Raw genomic sequence first — 18,448 nt, 5'->3', positions numbered from 1 at the left:
AAGATTGCCAGCAGAAATATCAACTAGTCTCAGATATGCAGATGTTAACTCTCTAATGGTAGAAAGTGAAGAGGAAGTAAAGAGCCTCTTGAAGAAGATGAAAGAGGAAAGTAAAAAATCTGGCTTGAATCTCAACATTCAAAAAAACAAAGATCATGGCATCTGGTCTCATCACTTCATGGCAAATAGAAAAGGGAAAAGTGGAAGCAGTGACATATTTTGTTTCTTGGGCTCCAAAATTACTGTGGACAGTGACTTCAGCCACTTTTAATGAAATTAAAAGGTGCTTGCTCCTTGGAAGAAAAGCTATGACAAACTTGCTGCTGCTGCCGCCAAATCACTTCAGTCGTGTCCGAATCTGTGTGACCCCATAGACGGCAGCCACCAGGCTACACCGTCCCTGGGATTCTCCAGGCAAGAACACTGGAGTGGGTTGCCATTTTCTTCTCCAATGCATGAAAGTGAAAAGTGAAAGTGAAGTTGCTCAGTCATGTCCGACTCTTAGCGACCCCATGGACAAACTTAGGTAGTGTAGTAAAAAGCAGAGACATCACTTTGCCAGCAGAGATCCGTATAGGCAAAGCTATGGTTTTTCCAGTAGTCATGTATGGATGGGAGAGTTGGACCATAAAGAAGGCTGAGCACCAAAGCACTGATGCTTATGAATTGTGATGTCAGAGAAGATTCTTGAGAGTCTCTTGGATTGCAAGGAGATCAAACCAATCAATCCTAAAGATTAACCTTGAATATTCATTGGAAGGACTGATGATGAAACTGAAGCTCCAATACTTTGGCCACCTGATGAAAAGAACTGACTCATTTCCCTGATGCTGGGAAAGATTGAGGGCAGGAGAAAGGGTGACAGAAGATGAGATGGTTAGATACCATCACCGACTCAATGGACATGAATTTGAGAAAACTCCAGAAGATAGCAGAGGACAGAGGAGCTTGGCGTGCTACAGTTCTTGAGGTCTCAAAGAATCAAATATGGCTTAGTGACAGAACAAGAATAACAAAAACCCAGAGAAGGAGGGCACAATTATATTTAAAAAGAACACGGTGGCCTCTGCAGGCAGCTGAGCTAACATTTGCTGCCAGTGCCTCAGGCAAGTTCATTCCAGAGCTCTCTCCCCATTGCCCTCAAGTCTCAGAGTTTGCTCTCTAAAACTGTAGACTTCCCTCATTCAAAAATAAGCCTGGGAGGGATTCCCCAGCGGCACAGGGGATAAGAATCCACCTGCTAATTCAGGAAACACAGGTTTGATCCCTGGTTTGGGAAGATTACACATATTGAGGAGCAGCTAAGCCCATGTGCCATGACTACTCAGCTCAGAAGCTGTAACTACTGAAGCCTGCATGCCTAGAGCCCATGCTCAACAGTGAGGAGCTACTACAATGAGAAGCCCACACAGCATAATGAAGAGTAGCCCTTGCTCTCCTCAACTAGAGAAGGCCCGCATAAAAGCAACAAAGACCCAGCACAACCAAAAATAAATAAATAATCCTGGGAATCACTGTCTTGTTTCTTTACTTTTGTCTTTTTTTTTTTTTTTTTAAGGTCATGTGGTGTGATATGTGGAATCTTAGTTCCCTGACCAGGAAAACTAAGATTAAACCTGTCCCTCATATATTGGGAGCACATAGTCTTAATCACTGGAGCACCAAAGAAGTCCCTATTTTGTTGCTGTTTTTTGACTTTTTTTTTTTTTTTTTTGCCCTGCCTTGCTGGTCTTCAATCAGTTTCCTTATCAAACTTTGACCCTACATGAGCAATCAATTTCTTGACCAGACTTTGACTCTACATGAGTGTTGCATCAACAAACTACAAGGTAGTGAAAATGAACTTTATATTACACCTATTATTCTTTTGCCACCCAACTATGAGTACCCCAACACAAGACCAGATTATTTTTTTCAGAACAGATGGAATGTTGGAGGAAAGCAAAAAGGGAATTGAGGACTGGACAGTTGTTATGGGTGTGTCTACCCAAATACTGGTGAGTTCATCTGGTCTCTGCCATCCTATCTGCTCATCTCAGCTCCATCTCCACCACTCGAGCCCAAGTAATGAGTATTTCTCTCCTGGAAAGACAGTCCTAGTGAGCAGAGAAGCTCAGCTCTTACTCCAGCCCAGTCATTCTCAACCAGGAGGTTGAGAGGTTGTCCCCAGAGGACATCTGGCAAACTCTGTACACACTTTTGATTGTCATAATTAAGTGGGGCAGTGACTACTGCTTCCAGTGGGTAGAGGTCAGGGATGCTGCAACACACCCTGCAATGCACAGGTCTCCTCACCAGCAAAGACTTGTCTGGTCCAAATGTCAACAGTGCTAAGGTTGAGGGAGCCTGCTTCCCTTCCCCCTGTAAAACCCGAAATACAGAGCCATGCTCTTTCTATAAAGAGCAAATCGGATCATGTCACCCCATTGCTTAAAACTTTGCAATGGTTTCCTACTCTTATTATGAAGATTAAAAACAGCAACAAAAGTCCTCAGCTCCTTGAACTTGTATGACCTGACACTCATCCTCCCTCTTTTCTTAATTCCTTGCAGTAACCAAACTAACTTTATTCCTGTTTTTCTAGAAAGTATTATACACCCTCCTACCTCACAGGGTCTTGGCACATGTTAGTCCCTTTTATGAATCGTTTCATCCCTCTTACCAGCCCTTCCTCATTTTCCCTGATCACTGCTGCCTTCTAATCCTTTAGGAGACCTCAGCTCAGAGGTTACTCCATTACAGACTCTCTCCCTGACCACCGAGCTGTCAGCAGCCTGAGATGAGAGGCCACGTGAGGAGAGAAACCAGGCCACCCCAGGTCCTCCAGCCGTCCTGGTTCAGCCCACAGTGGAAACGAGGCCCGTCTTGACACCCAGTGCCAGTGGAGCCCCTGGGTGTGGGCAGGCCTGTGAGTGAGACCAGGAGGCCAGCAACAACCCTGCCTCATCAGCCTCACAACTGTACTGAGAAATGAATAAGTGACCACTGCTTTAGGCCATTTACATCTCAGGTGGTTGATGTAGTGACAGACAGCAGATTCATTCTCCCTGGTGTTCCTGACTGTGCACTAAGAAAAGCCCCCTGCTACTGTGGGAAATTACCCCCTCACCTCCTGCTCTGTCCCCTTCACAGGACTGCTCTCAGGACCTGAGTTTCTGAGTCACAGTCCACTTAACTGGATGACACTTTCTCCCCAGTAGGTCAGTGAGTGGAGGTGGGGAGACTGTTCCCCTTTCCCATTTCACCATCCTGTCCCATCAGCCTCCCCAGAACTGCAGTCCAGCACTGGGCAGGGATGGTCTCATTTACTTAACTCAAGAACCAGAATACATTTAAAAGGGTAGGTATCTATATCAGTGGGCTTCCTTGGTGGCTCAATGGTAAAGAATCTGCATGCAAGTAGGAGACCTGGGTTTAATCCCTGGGTTGAGAAGATGCCCCGGAGGAGGGCATGGCAACCCACTCTAGTACTCTTGCCTGGAGAATCCCATGGACAGAGGAGCCTGGCAGGCTGCCATCCATAGCGTCTCACGGAGTCGGACATGACTGAAGTGACTAGACAGCAGCAGCTGCAGAAGTAGAAGGAGCATCTATATCAGGGAGGAAAGGGAAAGCCTCCCTTTCCCTGTCACATGGGAGCCCAGACCTGGTTCCCTGTGCACCCAGGTGCCTAGGTCCTTAAGGGAAATAGCTAAAGTTTTTCACAACTTGTCTTTTCCCAGATTCTAAAAGGGAAATCATGTAAAGAATTGATCATTTAGCAAAAAGTTTCCTCCATGGGAACTCCCCAGGGCAACACCATTCCTCTTTCCCCTGTTTTTGTTTTTTTTTGTTTGTTTGTTTTGTTTTGTTTTTAAATTGAGGGCCCCCTTCCACTCTCTTCACATGAATCTCTACCTGCCTCTTGCAGAAGACTAATCCTCACAGGAAAACCTCATCCCCATGAAGATCTCATGACCTGAATCAGGCTCCACTCCCTGGCCAGTCACCAAATCTCAAGTCTAAATCACTCAATTTAGCCTCATGGGGCATTTCCTGGGGGTCAGGTCAGGAAGGTTGGGGGCGTCTGAAGAAGAAAACAGTCTGATACTGTTGGCTTCTGAGTCTAGTGTGAGCCCAGGTCTCCCAGAAAATAGTTTTCCTTCAAAAATCCCACTCTGAGAGGTTCCTGAGTTTCTCGTTCTTTAAGTCTTTGACCTGCTAGAACAGGAATGTCTATAAGCCTCCCCTGGCTTCTATCAGGAGGGGAGGCTCGTTTCCAAGAGTAAATATTTTTGAAGGGAACCAGGCAAACTATACTTGTATGAAGAAATAATTGTCTTAGCTAGTCCAGTGCATCTCCCTTATCTAGGTCTGTAGGAGAATCATACACCATTACAGGGCAGAAGAGGGTTTGATTTCTGCCTATTCTATTACCAACCCTAGTCAGACCCCAATCAGAGTTCTTTGCAAGGTGTGGCTTGTTCCAATAGGACTTGCTCTAAAAGCCCTCCATGGAGCTACTGCTTGTGGTTCATATGAGTGGAGAGCGGGTGGGGTTCCCTCTGGACAGGCTCAGCTGTGTAGCTGTGGTGCCAGATCGCAGTGCCAGGTTCATCATCTCTGCTCACAGGCCCCTGGCCACCATCTTGAAACACAGTGCCCTGTGCAACAGCTCTGCACATGGCCCTTGGAGCTGAGGCATCGGAGCAGCTATTTCACACCAGGGGCTCTGGTCTGAAGGGCAGGGTACCAGGACACTGCACAAGCTGCACTGTAAACAAATGAGACTCAACTCAGCACAAAGGAAAGGAAAAAAGTTAGACTTTATGGCCCAGATTCTACTTTTTTGTTGTTTAGTTGCTTAGTTGTGTCCAACTCTTTTGAGACCCCTCCCCGCCATGGGTTATAGCCCACCACGGTCCTCTGTCCATGGTATTCCCCAGGCAAGAATACTGGACTGGGTTGTCATTTCTTCCTCCAGAGGATCTTCCTGACCCAGGGATCCAACCCAGGTCTCCTGGTGTTGGCAGGTAGATTCTTTACTGCTGAGCCATCTAGGAAGCTCCATAGTCTTTTACTCCAGGGAATTGTTGATGGGCTTTGCTAGTGACTGCTTCATCACTGCCTGGTCTCCTGGAATGTTAAAGGCACAAACTTACCTTTAATGACTGCTTTCTTTGTTACCTGTGGAGATAATCCTGATGAAGAAAAAGAGACCAGATTTTTCCCTAAGGCCAAAGGGAAGGCATTCATATAATCATTTTTGTTTGTTTGTTTTTACCCATAAGTTAACTCTCTATTGGCAGGGGTTTGATGTTGCTCCTGAAATGAGTGGAAGCCCCTGGTGCCTTTCATTTGAGGACAACAACTAGATATTGCTTAAATATGAAAGGAAAGGACCTTGGCATCCAGGTGGACAGGGAACCAGGTCTGGGTTCCCAGATGACAGGCTAAGATGGCCTCATCCCTATGGAAACAGTGGGTCTATGCTTGTGAGACAGGAAGGAGAGGGGCACAGATACTTAGAAAAACAGGACCCCACAAAAACTGGCTCAAACCAGCTATAAACAAGATGGTGTTGAGCATGTCTGGTCATTGACTTCTAACTTATTACACCTTCATTATTACACTAAAAATCACTCTCCTCACGCCGCAAGTGCCATTATATTTCCAAGGCTGACCATGAAGGGCCAAGAAGTGTGTGGTGGTTCAGTTCCAGAAAATCCATCTCTTCCCTAGAATAGCAAGAATATTCTTCCTACTCACTATCCTTTGAAATTACCCGGCCCATAAAAACTCACAACCCTGTACTTGGGGGCACTCTTGCCTTCTGAGAAGATCCACGTTCTGTCTGTGGAGTGTGTATCTCCCTGAATTTAAGTCCATTTTCACTCTACTTGTACAGTTTGTTCCTGGATTCATTCCTGCAGAAGCCAAGGACCCTCACTGGGCAGCTGCTCTCAGGGGCTCCCAGGATATGATATTTCCTTCTCCTGAACCACTTGTAACATGGAGGATGAAGGATAGGGATTATAGACCTAAGCTGATTATAAAAGTAGCTGATTTATATTTAAGAAGAGTTCTTATTTATTGTCTTATTTTCTCTTAAACTTTAGCAAAATCTGGCTTCTGCTTTCCCATCAGATTTTTTTTTAAATTTGTTTTGTCTTTAAAATCAACTCTGCTATGAGATTTTAAAGTAAGTAACTGAGTCCTTACCTGCTCCCCAGCTGGACGGCACACACTTCGTCTCCCTCCATGGCACTCTCTCATCCTGGCTCCAGACTCCATAAGCCTGCTGCTTCCCGCTTTCTGAATTTTCCAGACCCCAAGTGGGAAGTAAGCATTTTCTACTTCACTTGTAACACAGGATGATGGCCTGGGAGTCCCCTCTACAAAGCTGCTAACTCTGCTGGCTTCTAACAGGAGGTAAGGTACAAGCCATGCATGAAGTGGTTTCTGTCATATCCTGTATCCCCCCTTACTTTGGGGATGGCGATCACTGGAGACAGGGCTCTTCAGCTTTCTGCCTCTCATTCCCAGGCCTTTGCTCTCCTCTGATTTGAGTTTAAATCTCTTTTCTGTGGAGGAAATCTTGGTTGGCTGTTTTCTTGTCAACTGTGCTCTTTATACCAGCACCAGTGCCCGTTAAGCTATAACCTCAAGAATTCCATTTTCATTCCTTTTACACAAACATTCACACCATAGCAAGGGACAGTCAATTTAATATTCTGGTAAAATATCTTGCCATGATAGTTTCCACTTATTGAACATCTCTTCTGTGCTAGGAACTGCAGTAAGCAGTTTCACATAAAACAATAACTCCATGAAATTGATATTACTTTTTAGTACCCACTTTGCAGATGAGAAATTTCATTCAGAGAATATAATTATCAACTGAAGGTGGAAGAGTTGCCCTTGTTAGGAGGTGGTCTTCCTTATTTATCTGATACATCTGCTAGAAACCTAAGAGTTTCCAGTTTCTGAACGGATCAAGTAGAAACAAAAGACATGTTTTAATTCTACTTACAAGGGTCTTATTTTCCAAATAATTAGCTTCTGGGGAAGAGTTTCCTTGTGTCTGGAAAACATGAACTAAAACCAGTAATATTTTAATCAAAAACAATAAAAATTTATCAGAAACCTGAATTTATCAGAAGTCCTTCCTATGAATCTTGTTGAACATGAAGCACTTTGCAAAACTATCCAAGTATGATAGCAATCTGCAAATGATAGAAAATCTTTCCATATGTGTGCATGCTGCACAGGTTAATATACTATATTTCTCTTGTTCATCTGTCTTATATTGTTTGAATTTCCAAGGCCCCAGCCACAGAGATTAGAAGGGTAAAATAAAAAGGAATTTTCCTCTCCCCTACGCAGTAAAATATACATAATGTAAAATGAACCACTTTAACCATTTCTTAAATGTACCGCTCTGTGGCATTAATTATATTCACATTGTTGTGAATCCATCTCCAGAATTTTTTCATCTTCTCTCTAAATTTTATAAGGTTTGTCATACCTTTCTTTCCTTCCAAAGAGCAAACGTCTTTTAAGTTCATGGCTGCAGTCACTGTCCACTGTGATTTTGGAGCCCAAGAAAATAAAATCTGTCACTGCTTCCACTGAATCCCCTTCTATTTGCCATGAAGTGATGGGGCCAGATACCATGATCTTAGCTTTTTGAATGTTGAGTTTCAAGCCAGCTTCTTCATTCTCATCTTTTACCCTCATCAAGAGGCTCTTTACTTCCTCTTTGCTTTCTGCCACTAGAGTGGTATCATCTGGTTATCTGAGGTTATTGATATTTCTCCTGGCAATCTTGATTCCAGTTTGTGCTTTATCCAGTCGGGAATTTTGCATGATTCAGTCTGCATATAAGTTAAGCAGAGTGATACTATACGGTCTTGTCGTACTTCTTTACCAATTTGGAACTAGTCCATTCTTCCATGTCTGGTTCTAATTGTTGCTTCTTGACCCACATACAAGTTTCTTAGGAGACAGGTAAGGTGGGCTGGTACTTCCATTGCTTTAAGAATTTTCCAGTTTGTTGTGATCCACACAGTCAAAGGCTTTACTGTTGTCAGTGAAGCAGAAATAGATGTTTTTCTGGAACTGCCTCAAAGATTACACCCTTGCAGTTATTTCTTGTTTTTTTTTTTTTTTTTCCTGTTTCTCCTCAGTAAAATTTCTCATAGGAGTTGTGTTTAAAACCACTGTCTCCATACTGTCACACACCATTCTCTGTTCAAAACATTCTTATAGGGTTTCTCTCTCCTTTTCTTTAAAATACTGCTCTTATTAATCCACCAAAAATCTCTCTTTTAAATCCAGTTGTTACTTTTCTGTCTTCAGTGTATCAGCCTCTCAGAAGCATGGGCTCCAGCTTCTCCTTCTAGAAACACTCTCTTAGCTTCTGTGACTGCTCATTCTCTCTCACTTCAGTCTCCTTGGGTGAGTCCCTACCTGTGAATGTTGGAGGGCCTTGGGGCTCAGTCTTTTCAGGCTTCTCTCTCTCTCTCTTTTTTTTTTTTTTGGTTTGTTTCTATACATCTTATTTCTTTAATAAAAATTTTTAAACAACTAGGAAAATGTCAGTATTTTATATACTGTTTGGGATATATATATATATATATTATTTAAAAAAATGAAAATTGACATTTCATGTCAAAAGAAGAGAGGAAATTTACTAATCACTTAGGAAGACTTCTAAAACCATTAGTAAACCAAAGAATCTTCTGATAATATTCACTTTTTCAGCTGTCATTCTTCGGGTTATTTTAATCTCACAGAAGACAATTGAGACCAAGAGGCATATAAGTTACCAAAATTACATATTCAAATTCATCATTATGATTCCTAATAGAGACCCTCAGATCCTTACTTTAAAGCCTATTAAATATCATTTTACAAGCCAGTTTAAAAGTAGTAAGAAGTAAAATATTATTAGAAAAGAGAGTAAATAAAAATATAGAAAACATAGACAAGAAATTTTTAAAAGTTAAGTTTTTGTTTGCAAGTATATATAAATAAATCCATAAATCCCACCTATATTTCATTAGCTCCTAAAAGTATTATACCAAATAACACAACATTACATACTGGTAAAGATATCAAGTAATTTATAACATTTGTCATCATGTTCTGCAGACTCTAAAGAGTGGAAGGACATCAGCAACACATTTTAGAAAAATGTCTATCAAAAAAGTCAATATTTTTTTTTAATATGTCCACGATATAATAACACTTCATTCAAAGGTGTGATTCTAAGGATGGGAATTGCACACACATATGAGTTGTAAGCTCTGTGAGAGTAGGAAACTCATTTTATCTAGATGCAATTTACTGTTTTTATATCAGCTGCTTACCTGAGAGTGTAGTTGAAAGTAGAATATCTAACAGGAATGAAGGAAAGTCACTTCTCAGTAAATAAAAAGCAATTACAAATTTCCTTGTGTTAAAAAGCACTTCAGTTTTATTCCCCAGTGGTGCTAGAGGTAAAGAACCCGCCTGCCAATGCAGGAGCCATAAGAGATGCTGGTTTGATCCCCAGGTCATGAAGGTCTCCTGGAGAAGGAAATGGCAACCCACTCCAGCATTCTTGCCTAGAGAATCCCATGGACAGAGGAGACTACAGTACACAGGGTTGCAAAGGGAAGCCTGGCATGCTGCAGTCCATGGGGTCGCAAAGAGTTGAACACAACTGAAGTAACTTAGCACAGTTTTTTAACCTCTTAATGTCATATAATATGTGAGTATACAAAACAGAGATTAATATTATAATAATTATATTATTATATAAATAATATACCATGCAAATTAATTTTATAAATGTATTCTTACCTCAAATTCTATTTCTCTTAGTTTAAGTCACATTTAATAAACAGGAAGAAAAATTTAATGAAGGAAATATGGACCTACTCCTGGTGATTGACAGGGGTTGGAAAGGAGATTGTGATAATAAACTTGGTAGTGTTTCATAAATTATTTTTAAAAACTTAAAAGAGAAAGGCTAAGTCCGCTCTAATTTTTCTTGGTTGAGCTGAAGAAAGTAATCAGGTGATTTATAAACCTGTGAAATTCTTTAAGAGATCAATATGACATTTTATTAAATCATATGTCAATCTATAATTTTTATTTTATTTTATTTTTTTTTCTTCTCTAATTTTATTTTATTTTTAAACTTTACATAATTGTATTAGTTTTGCCAAATATCAAGATGAATCCGCCACAGGTATACATGTGCTCCCCATCCCGAACCCTCCTCCCTCCTCCCTCCCCATACCATCCCTCTGGGCCGTCCCAGTGCACCAGCCCCAAGCATCCAGCATCATGCATCGAACCTGGACTGGCAACTCGTTTCCTACATGATATTTTACATGTTTCATTGCCATTCTCCCAAATCTTTCCACCCTCTCCCTCTATTTCCTCTATCATAATGCTACACCTTTTGAAAATATAATCTTCATCAATATCTTGCTAGTGTTTAATAGGCTTTTCTTTCTTTTAGGAGGGGGCAGGTACAGAGATTTCCCCTATTTCCTGTCCCCATATTTCATAGCCTCCCCACTCTCAACATCCCCCACCAAATGACATATTTGCTACACTTGATGAATCTACATTGATGCATCCTGTCACCCAAAGTTCATGACTTACATTAGGGTTCACTCTTGGTGTTGTGCATTCTATAGGTTTGAACAAATGTATAATGATACTTTCATTAGTATGATATCATACAGAGTATTTTCATTGTCCTAAAAATCCTCTGTGCTCCACCAGTTCATCCCTCACTCCCACCTCCACCTTCTGGCTACCACTGATCATTATACTGTCTCTATAGGTTTGCTTTTTTGTCATATAGTTAGAATCATACAGTATGTAACCTTTTTAGATTGACTTCTTCCACTAAGAATAAGCATTTAAGTTTCTTCCATGTTGTTTCATGTCTTGTTAGCTAATTTCATTTCAGTTCTGAGTAATACTCCATGGTTTGGGGGTGGAGGGGGTCAGTTTATCTATTCTCCTACTGAAGGGCATCTTGGTTACTTCCAGGTTTTGTCAGCTATGAATAAAACTTCTATAGGTATTTTATAGATTCAAAACATTTTTTTTTTCTCTTCCTTCAAAATTAAACATAAAATCAGCCAGCCTACTTCCAACATGCATCTAAAGCAGACTGAAGAGACATCTCCTTTGGTCTGCTTCATGTTCTCTCCATCTCTGTGTTAACTGCATTACTGGTAATAATAGCACATTAATTTTATCCATCTTCCATTTACTTATTTTAAATAACACAGGAAAATAAACCCCCCAATGGATGCATAAGCAAGTGTCATTACAATACAGAGATGCTTGTTCTATAGAAACTGAACCAACTGACTGATAGGCAGAGATAGATGGCAATGCTTGATAGTCAGTTGCTAGATGAAAGTCTAAATTTGAAATAAGAAAAGTTGTTCAAGAGTAACAAAGTAGTCGGAGTCCAATAAGACACAAGAATATGTGCTAGAAACAGTGTGCCTGGCTGTTTTGATTAATGAGTGAAGACTTAAGTTGCCTGGCTGTTGAAAAAAGTTATGCACACATACATCCCAGTTGGTGAAAGGGATGGAAACTTTTGATCCAGAATCTGACCTCAATTTGGAGAGAAGAGTGCCGGGGTCCAGCCCCGGTGGATCCAGGGAATTCGAAGCGGGGACGGCGTCGGCGAGGATCAGGAAACAACTGCTTAATTAAACATTAATTAAGGATATAAAGAGTAATAGAATAAGGATAGCTCAGTGAGGAAATTCAGTGGAGAAAAGAGGCTGAATAATTCAGCCAGAAGGTGAGAGAAAGAACGACATGGGGAGACCAAGTTTCGGTGAACAAGGCCCACACTTTTTTTCCCAAAGTAGTTTTTATACCTTAAATTATGCATAGAGGATAATGGGGGAAGGGGTAGAGTCATGCAGCAAGCCAGGCTTTCTTCCTGCAAACTTATCATATGCAAAAGCTTAGGTGATTTGCATCATCTTCTGGCCCGGAGGCCTGTTAACATTTTAAGACCCTTTCTTCAGAAAACTTATTTTTCTCTAAAGGTGATAAGTCAAGCGCCACCCTCCAAAAGTATTAGATAGCAAAGGTGTGGTGGGCTATAACAAGAAAAAGAATTAACTCAAGGGTCCCAGGTTACAAACATTAAAGCTACTACTTACACCAATTATATTAATCAATACACTGCCGGGGACACAGCAGGTAAGGGATATGGAAACTTAGCAGCAAACATTGGCCCAACAAGTGAAAATCCCTTCACCAATACAATTTCTAATCAATCTTTTAACTGCTCAAAGGAATCTGTATTTAGACAGTTTAGAACATCTCATGCCTCTCACAGTTGGGAGGCTCTGAGCAATCACATGTGGCCGGGAAAACCTATTCAGGAAGGCTAGAGGATTTCCAAAGGAGTTTGTAGGTTGAAACACTGTCACTCCCAGGAATTATTAACTGGAGCTGTAAGCTAACTCTTGTTTCAGAGAGAGGTAGTGGGGGACAGCCCCCCGTAAAGTCTGAGGTGTAGGTGAAAGCACAAAGCAGAAAGTAGGCAGACTCTGGTTTTGGGGGTAGATGCTCGAGAATTTCCAGGGAGACTCCTGAGGCTTCATCCCGCCTTTCGTATGCCAAGCCTCCTTCCTCATGACCTTTGCCACCTGCGGAGCTCACTCCTCTCAGAAGAGCATCTCTCATTGGATATAAGGAAGCTATACTACATAGTTTAATTCTGAAATTTGCAAGGATACATGACAGGGAGTTAAATGATCCTGATCCTTACAGATCAGGTCATTTGAAGAGGTGGCACCTCAGGCTTTCTGACCAAAACTACCATTTTTGGACCAAAGGCCAGTTGCTCTTTCCCAGTAGCTTCTTTTCCAAAGGTAACGCGTTATTATGAATCCTCTGTCTGGTAGGTTGTCAGTAGTAAAATATTGTCACTACACAGAATCCAGAGAAACCCACTGGGCAGTAGAAAACAACAACAACAACAAAAATTATCACTTTATCTTGCTTCCTGCAAGTGGTAGTCAGTAGTCACTAATAAAATACCATCACAAGGCAGAATTCAGTGAAACTGACTGCCAAGAAAGAAAGAATAATATCCTTAGTTACCAATGCTCAGATACAGTGAAATGTTAGGAATCCAGAAAGAACATAACAGTTGAGTCAGTAAAAGATATTAGCCATTGGTGCAGTAAACATGAGTCTATATAAAAGTAAGGGAGTGAAGTCGCTCAGTCGTGCCCGACTTTGTGACTCCACGGACTGTAGCCTACCAGGCTCCTCCACCCATGGGATTTTCCAGGCAAGAATACTGGAGTGGGTTGCCATTTCCTTCTCCAGGAGATCTTCCTGACCCATGGATTGAACCCAGGTATCCCTCATTGTAGGTAGACACTTCACCTTCTGAGCCACCAGGTAAGTCTATATACAAGTAAACATGAGTCTATATACAAGTCAAGGAGCTGGCTGATCCTGAGTTCACAGGAGAGGTAACAACACATTTTTGCCATGAAAGTGGAATGAAGGAATGGGAATGGAGGCAGGCAGACAGACAGTAGCCTCTGTCCCAGCATACTCACAACTTCTCTGATCTTTTCATCCTGACAGTGTCAGGATACAGCTTTTGTCAGTCCTTCCATTCTGGCCACTGTTTAGAGCTTTCAGTGCCATTTTCTCTGTTCCTCTGGCACAACTGTCCCCTCACACCTCCTTCAGTGCTCTTCCTTACTTTATGTAGATCTAAGTTTCTTACTTATTTTCCTTCTGGATAGAGAACTTCTTATTAACGTTTTTTACAAGTCAGGTTTATTGGTATCAAAATCCCTCAGTCTTTGTGTGTCTGAAGAAGTATTCATTTTTCCTTCACTTTTGAACAATCATTTCACAAGACAGAATTCTAAGTTGGTGTTTGTTTTTTTCTCTCAGAACTTAAACTTTTTCATTCTACTCTCTCCTTGTTGGTATGGTTTCTGAGGAGAATTAGATATAATTCTTATTTTTATTCCTCTATAGCCAAAGTGTTTTTCTTTAATTTGAAAATAATATGCCTGGTTGTAGAGGGGCTTTTTCTTCATTTAGTTTACAATGTTTTTTTTTTTTTTTTTTAATCTTTACCGTTTCTTTTTGGTTCTTTTATAGAATCTTTCTGCTTGTATCACCCATCTGTTTTTGCATGCTACATATGTTATTCATTAGAGCTCTTGGTATATTAATTATGCTCTTGATGTTATTTAGTTACTAAATCATGTCCAACTCTTTTGCAAACCCCATTGACTGTATAGCCTACCAGGCTCCTGTGTCTATTGGATTTTCTAGACAAGAATAATGGAATAGGCTGCCATTCCCTTCTCCAGGGAATCATCCTGACACAGGGATTGAACCCAGGACATCTGCATTGGCAGGCAGAATTTTTTACCACTTAGCCACCAGGGAAGACATCAGTTCAGTTCACTTCAGGCGCTCAGTTGTGTCCAACTCTTTGTGACCCCATGAATCAGAATGCCAGGCCTCCCTGTCCATCACCAACTCCCCAAGTTCACTCAGACTCACGTCCATCAAGTCAGTGATGCCATCCAGCCATCTCATCCTCTGTCGTCCGTTCTCCTCCTGCCCCCAATCCCTCCCAGCATCAGAGTCTTTTCCAGTGAGTCAGCTCTTCGCATGAGGTGGCCAAAGTACTGGAGTTTCAGGTTCAGCATCATTCCTTCCAAAGAAATCCCAGGGCTGATCTCCTTCAGAATGGACTGTTTGGATCTCCTTGCAGTCCAAGGGACTCTGAAGAGTCTTTTCCAACACCACAGTTCAAAAGCATGAATTTTTGGCGCTCAGCCTTCACAATCCAACTCTCACATCCATACATGACCACAGGAAAAAATATAGCCTTGACTAGACGGACCTTTGTTGGCAAAGTAATGTCTCTGCTTTTGAATATGCTATGTAGGTTGGTCATAACTTTCCTTCCAACGAGTAGGTGTCTTTTAATCTCATGGCTGCAGTCACCACCTGCAGTGATTTTGGAGCCCCAAAAAATAAAGTCTGACACTGTTTCCACTGTTTCTCCATCTATTTACCATGAAGTGATTGGACCGGATGCCATGATCTTGGTTTTCTGAATGTTGAGCTTTAAGCCAACTTTTTAACTCTCCTCTTTCACTTTCATCAAGAGGCTTTTCAGTTCCTCTTCACTTTCTGCCATAAGGGTGGTGTCATCTGCATATCTGAGATTATTGATATTTCTCCTGGCAATCTTGATTCCAGCTTGTGTTTCTTCCAGTCCAGCGTTTCTCATGATGTACTCTGCATATAAGTTAAATAAACAGGATGACAATATACAGCCTTGATGTACTCCTTCTCCTATTTGGAACCAGTCTGTTGTTCCATGTCCAGTTCTAACTGTTGCTTCCTGACCTGCATACAGATTTCTCAAGAGCCAGGTCAGGTGGTCTGATATTCCCATCTTTTGCAGAATTTTCCATAGTTTATTGTGATCCACACAGTCAAAGGATTTGGCATAGTCAATAAAGCAGAAATAGATATTTTTCTGGAACTCTCTTGCTTTTTCCATGATCCAGCGGATGTTGGCAATTTGATCTCTGGTTCCTCTGCCTTTTCTAAAACCAGCTTGAAAATCTGGAAGTTCACGGTTCACATATTGCTGAAGCCTGGCTTGAAGAATTCTGAGCATTACTTTACTAGCGTGTGAGATGAGTGCAATTGTGCAGTAGTTTGAGCATTCTTGAGCATTGCCTTTCTTTGGGATTGGAATGAAAACTGACCTTTTCCAGTCCTGTGGCCACTGCTGAGTTTTCCAAATGTGCTGGCATATTGAGTGCTACACTTTCACAGCATTATCTTTCAGGGTTTGAAATAGCTCAACTGGAATTCCATCACCTCCACTAGCTTTGTTCATAGTGATACTTTCTAAGGCCCACCTGACTTCACATTCCAGGATGTCTGGCTCTAGGTGAGTGATCACATCATCATGTTTATCTGGGTCATGAAAATCTTTTTTGAACAGTTCTTCTGTGTATTCTTGCCACCTCTTCTTAATATCTTCTGCTTCTTTTAGGTCCATACCTTTTCTGTCCTTTATCAAGCCCATCTTTGCAAGAAATGTTCCCTTGGTATCTCTAATTTTCTTGAAGAGATCTCTAGTCTTTCCCATTCTGTTGTTTTCCTCTATTTCTTTGCATTGATTGCTGAGGAAGGCTTTCTTATCTCTTCTTGCTATTCTTTGGAACTCTGCATTCAGATGCTTATATCTTTCCTTTTCTCCTTTGCTTTTCACTTCTCTTCTTTTCATATCTATTTGTAAGGCCTCCCCAGACAGCCATTTTGCTTTTTTGCATTTCTTTTCCATGGGGATGGTCTTGATCCCTGTCTCCTGTACAATGTCACAAACCTCATTCCATACCTCATCAGGCACTCTATCTATCAGATCTAGACCCTTAAATCAATTTCTCACTTCCACTGTATAATCATAAGGGATTTGATTTAGGTCATACCTGAATGGTCTAGTGGTTTTCCTTACTTTCTTCAATTTAAGTCTGAACTTGGCAATAAGGAGTTCATGATCTGAGCCACAGTCAGCTCCCCATCTTGTTTTTGTTGACTGTATAGAGCTTCTCCATATTTGGCTGCATAGAATATAATCAATCTGATTTTGGTGTTGACTATCTGGGGATGTCCATGTGTAGAATCTTCTCTTGTGTTGTTGGAAGACGGTGTTTGCTATGACCAGTGCATTTTCTTGGCAAAACTCTATTAGTCTTTGCCCTGCTTCATTCCGTATTCCAAGGCCAAATTTGCCTGTTACTCCAGGTGTTTCTTGACTTACTACTTTTGCATTCCAGTCCCCTATAATGAAAAGGACATCTTTTTTAGGTGTTAGTTCTAAAAGGTCTTGTAGGTCTTCATAGAACCATTCCAACTTCAGGTTCTTCAGCATTACTTGTTGGGGCATAGACTTGGATTACTGTGATATTGAATGGTTTGCCTTGGAAACGAACAGAGATCATTCTGTCATTTTTGAGATTGCATCCAAGTACTGCATTTCGGACTCTTTTGTTGACCATGATGGCTACTCCATTTCTTCTGAGGGATTCCTGCCAACAGTAGTAGATATAATGGTCATCTGAGTTAAATTCACCCATTCCAGTCCATTTGAGTTCACTGATTCCTAGAATGTTGACATTCACTCTTGCCATCTCTTGTTTGACCACTCCCAATTTGCCTTGATTCATGGACCTGACATTCCAGGTTCCTATGCAATATTGCTCTTTACAGCATCAGACCTTGCTTCTATCACCAGTCATATCCATGGATATGGATATATATGGATATACCCATATACATGGGTATTGTTTTTGCTTTGGCTCCATCTCTTCATTCTTTCTGGAGTTATTTCTCCACTCATCTCCAGTAGCATATTGGGCACCTACTGACCTGGGGAGTTCCTCTTTCAGTATCCTATCATTTTGCCTTTTCATACTGTTCATGGGGTTCTCAAGGCAAGAATACTGAAGTGGTTTGCCATTCCCTTCTCCAGTGGACCACATTCTGTCAGATCTCTCCACCATGACCCACCTGTCTTGGGTTGCCCCACAGGCATTGCTTAGTTTCATTGAGTTAGACAAGGCTGTGGTCCTAGTGTGATTAGATTGACTAGTTTTCTGTGAGTATGGTTTCAGTGTGTCTGCCCTCTCATGCCCTCTTGCAATACCTACCATTTTACTTGGGTTTCTCTTACCTTGGGTGTGGGGTATCTCTTCACGGCTGCTCCAACAAAGTGCAGCCGCTGCTCTTTACCTTGGATGAGGGGTATCTCCTCACCGCTGCCCTTCCTGACCTTCAACATGGGATAGCTCCTTTAGGCCCTCCTGAGCCCGTGCAGACACCTCTCCTTGGACGTGGGGTTGGTCCATGTGAAGCCATAGTTGCTTTTAAATTCCTGGTCTGATAATTCCAACATTTCCACTATGTCTAGTTCTGATGCATGCTTTATCTCTTCAAAAAAAATTTTTTTTCTTTTTTTTTTTGGCCTTTTGGTATGCCTTTGTAACTTTTTCTTGAAATGCAGACATGATATCCTGGATTAAAGGCACTGCTTTAATGGGGCTTTAGTAATGAGGAGTAGAGGTGTGAGTGCAGGCAGATCCCATGATTAGGTCTCAGTCCCTCAGTAGTCTCTTCCTCTGGACCGTGAACCTCACAAATGTTTCTCATTTTTCTCCTTCCCACCCCATCCCTTATGTAGGACAGAATGCCTTAAGCCAGTGGGAGCTGGGTATTTCCCTTCCCCTAAGTAAGTTGGGCTCAGTTAATACCCTGGAGTGTGAGACTCTAGTACTAGTTTTCCTTTAGGGCAGGCCTTCTTAAGAGGACTGAGTGCTCTGGTCTATTTGAAATTGGCTCCTCCTAGCAGGAA

This window comes from Bos grunniens, chromosome 12 (genome assembly GCF_055505025.1).
Source record: "Bos grunniens cultivar Pamir isolate PY7600 chromosome 12, Bosgru_T2T1.0, whole genome shotgun sequence".
NCBI lineage: Eukaryota > Metazoa > Chordata > Mammalia > Artiodactyla > Bovidae > Bos > Bos grunniens.
This window is presented reverse-complemented; position numbering follows the sequence as displayed.